Here is a 3,989-nt window from a genome sequence, read left to right as displayed (position 1 = left end):
TAGTAGATATAAGGAACAGCCACTACCCATAGGACTGCGATATTACACTCAAGGAACCAATGACCCTGGAGGGCTGAAATCTTGATCATGTAGAGAGGGTACAGCCCAGGGTCACTGAATAGCAAAGGCAGTTGCTGTGATGCCCTGCTGGCTGGTGGAACTTGCTGGAAATCCGCCCTTGGGGTAAACTTTTCATGGCAAGGTGTCTCACTGAAGGTACTCTGCTGCAAAACCGCCAGAGGGCAGTGACAGGGAAAGCTGCCTGCCAGTGTGTGGCGCGGGAACTGGGCCCTAGAGAAGCCATCGGCAGAAACCGGTAGGCGAAACCGTTTCCTCCTGCAGTGTCTCTCCAGCGCCCTCTACCCACAAAACTTAAAATAACATTGTGTCTCCTGGCAAAGGAAAACCAAAGGTCTCAGATCCGATTTTACCCAGAAGGCAAAAAGGATGGATTTGGAGCTGGAAGGCAATTGATTAAAAGCTGGCATAGTACTGTTTGATGTTCTTTCTTTTCTTTTTTTAGAGATGGGGTCTTGCTGTGTTTCCTAGGCTGGCCTCAGATTCCTGGGTTCAAGTTATCCTCCCACCTCAGCCTCCTAAGTAGCTGGTACTCTGGGCTCCTGGCATTGGGCCTGGCTGTTTAATGTTTTTTTAAAAAATAATTCTATAAGTATGAAAAACAAAAAAGTGTAATTAAAAAAGTTAACATTTCGGCCAGGCGTGGTGGCTCACACCTGTAATCTCAGCACTTTGGGAGGCCAAGGTGGGTCACTTGGGGCTGAGAGTTCTAGACCAGCCTGGCCAACATGGCAAACCCTGTCTCTACTAAAAATACAAAATTAGCCAGGTGTGATGGTGGGTGCCTGTAATTTCAGCTACTTGGGAGGCTGAGGGAGGAAAATCCCTTGAGCCCGAGAGGCGGGAGGCTGCACTGAGCCGAGATTGTGCCACTACAACAACTTGGGCAACGGAGCTAGACTCGGTCTCCAAAAAACAAAGAAAATGAACATCTCTAGAGTTAACCACTCTTTTCACTTTTTGTGAATTTTTATCGTCTTTTCCATGTATGTAGTTTTTCTTTTTTTTTTTAATTAATTTTTTTTTTTTTTTTTTTAATGATGAGGTTTCACCATGTTGGTCAGGCTGGTCTTGAACTACTGACCTCAGGTGATCCGCCTGCCTTGGCCTCCAAAGTGCTTGGATTACAGGCTTGAGCCACCACGCCCAGGCAGTTTTTCATTATAAAATAAAATTAGGTTCATGTTATACATGCTGTGTTCTCACCAGCCCTTCTGAGCTGGCAATGTCATCTTCCCATGTTAATAAGTATGCACCTGCATCACTTTTTTTTTTTTTTTTTTTTTGAGAAGGAGTCTCACTATGTTGCCCAGGCTGGAGTGCAGTGGCAAGATCTCAGCTCACTGCAACCTCTGCCTCCCAAGTTCAAATGATTCTCCTCACTAAGCCTCCCAAGTAGCTGTGATTACAGGTGTCCACCACCATACCTGGCTAATATTTTTATACTTTTAGTAGAGAGGGGGTTTCATCATGTCAGCCAGGCTGGTCTGGAACTCCTGACCTGAAGTGATACGCCCACACTGGCCTCCCAAAGTGCTAGGATTATAGGTGAGAGCCATTGCACCTGGCACTTTTTTTTTAAGGTGGTATCTTAACCAATTTTATGGAAGTACCAAAGACTAGCCAGAGCAACATAGGGAGACCTCATCTCTACAAAAAAGAAAAAATTAGCTGAGTGTGGTAGCTCATGCCTGTAGTCCCTGCAGTTTGGGAGGCTGAGGTAGAAGGATCACTTGAGCCCAGGAGGTTGAGGTTGCAGTAAGCCAGGATCATGCCACTGCATTCCAGGCTGGGGGGTAAAGTGAGACCCATCTCAACTTAAAAAAATCCACAGAAGGCAAGGTCTTAAACTCTTTTAATTATTGTTGTGTCCCCAATTTTTAAAATACTTTGTGGTATATAATGTACCTTCAGAAAGTATTTGTTGAATCCATACATTCAGTAGTTATTTATTGAACGCCAACTGCATCCTAGACATTGGACTAGCTAGACTTGGAAGGTAAATTGCCCCCGGGTCCATGAAGTGTCTTTTTCTTTTTCCTTTGAGACAGAGTCTCACTCTGTCCCCCAGGCTGGAGATCTCGGTTCACTGCAACTGCTGCCTCCTGGATTCAAGTGATTCTCCTGCCTCAGGCTGCTGAGTAGCTGGGACTACAGGCATATGCCAGTAAGCCCAGCTAATTTTTTGTACTTTTGGTAAAGATGGGTTTCACTGTTTTTGCAAGGATGGTCTTGATCTCCTGACCTTGTGATCCGCCCGCCTCGGCCTCCCTAAGTGCTGGGATTACAGGTGTCAGCCACCGTGCTGGCTGAAGTGTCTTTAAAATATGATGCGTGGCTGGGTACAGTGGCTCATACCTGTAATCTCAGTGCTTTTGGAGGCCGAGGAGGGTGGATCACCTGAGTTCAGCAGTTTGAGACCAGCCTGGCCAACGTGGTCAAACCTCATCTCCACTAAAACTACAAAAATTGGACAGGCATGGTGGTGGGTGCCTGTAATCCCAGCTACTCAGGAGGCTGAGGCAGGAGAATCACTTGAACTCAGGAGGTGGAGGTTGCAGTGAACTGAGATCACGCCAGTGCACTCCAGCCTGGGCAACAGAGTGAGACTTTGTCTCAAAAAAAATAAATAAAAAGAAAAAAGACCAAGGTGGGAACCGTGGCTCACGCCTGTAATCGCAACACTTTGGGAGGTCAAGGCAGGTGGATCGCTTGTGCTCAGGAGTTGGAGACCAGCCTAGGGAACATGGTAAAACCCTGTCTCTACAAAAATACAGAAAAACTAGCCAGGCATAATGATGTGCTTCTGTGATCTCAGCTACTTGGGAGGCTGATGTGGGAGGACCTCTTGAGCCTAGAAAGTGGAGGTTGCAGTCACCTGAGTTCATGCCACTGCACTCCAGCCTGGGTGACAGAGTGAGAACCCGTCTCAAATTAAAAAAAAAAAAAAAAAGACTGAGGGGATAATGACAGCCAAAGACCAAAAAGGTAGGCAGGGACCATATAATACTCTTGGGCCAAGTGAAGGATGCATGCTTTATTCCATGAACAGCTGAAAACTTGTGAGCAGATGATCTGATTTCTACATTTAACAGATGACTCCGGTTTCTGTATTAAGAATGGTTTGGCTACAGAGACTGCTTAGATATGGCAGTAGTCAAGGTGGTAACAACAGAAATAGAGATGCAGACAGCTTTGAGAGATATTTAGGAGGTAGAAGTGGCAACACTGATTGGAAGGGGTTAGAGAAGGGAAAGTGTGTGAGAGAGGAAGAATCCCAGATTCTGGGCGTGAATAGCTATGTGGGGGATGGGGAGCTTTCATGGGATCAGGAGTGTGAGAGTCCCTGGCTTAGGGTGGAAGAGTTCAGTGCCATCAGGGCACAGCTATAAATGTGAATAACGGAAAGAGAAGTTTCAGAAGGAATGAGTACTCTTACCACAATAGCAGGTGTGCTGATTTTATATATATATATATATATATATATATATATGTGCTTTAGCACTTAAAGCGGGGACCGTTTTAGCTGTGTATTTTGAAAAAGTTGTGTGCTCTTCAAAGAGAAAGCTACTTTTGCTGTGACTTTGGGTTCGAGGGGAAATGGGAGTCCTCTTCAGTCAGCAGGGACGACACCTGAGTCCTTTGCAGTCCTCTTGTCTGCCTCTGAGGGTGAAATGAGAGTGGTCCCTGTCATCATGAGCCATGTCTGAAAGAATTATTCACATTTCCTACGAGAATAGACGGGTGAAATAGCGAAAGGTGTGTCTTCCTTTGGAGCATGGACGGGTTCAAAGCCCACCTCAAACCACTAAGTATTTTGCTGAACACGAGCAGTTGTGTGTGCGGCCTGTGTTTGCATGTTTTTTGTGTCATGTGTGTGTGTGTGTGTGTGTGTGTGTGTGTGTGTCTGT

The sequence above is a fragment of the Saimiri boliviensis genome, chromosome 12 (assembly GCF_048565385.1).
Source record: "Saimiri boliviensis isolate mSaiBol1 chromosome 12, mSaiBol1.pri, whole genome shotgun sequence".
Taxonomy (NCBI): Eukaryota; Metazoa; Chordata; class Mammalia; order Primates; family Cebidae; genus Saimiri; species Saimiri boliviensis.
Note: the sequence above shows the minus strand (reverse complement) of the source record.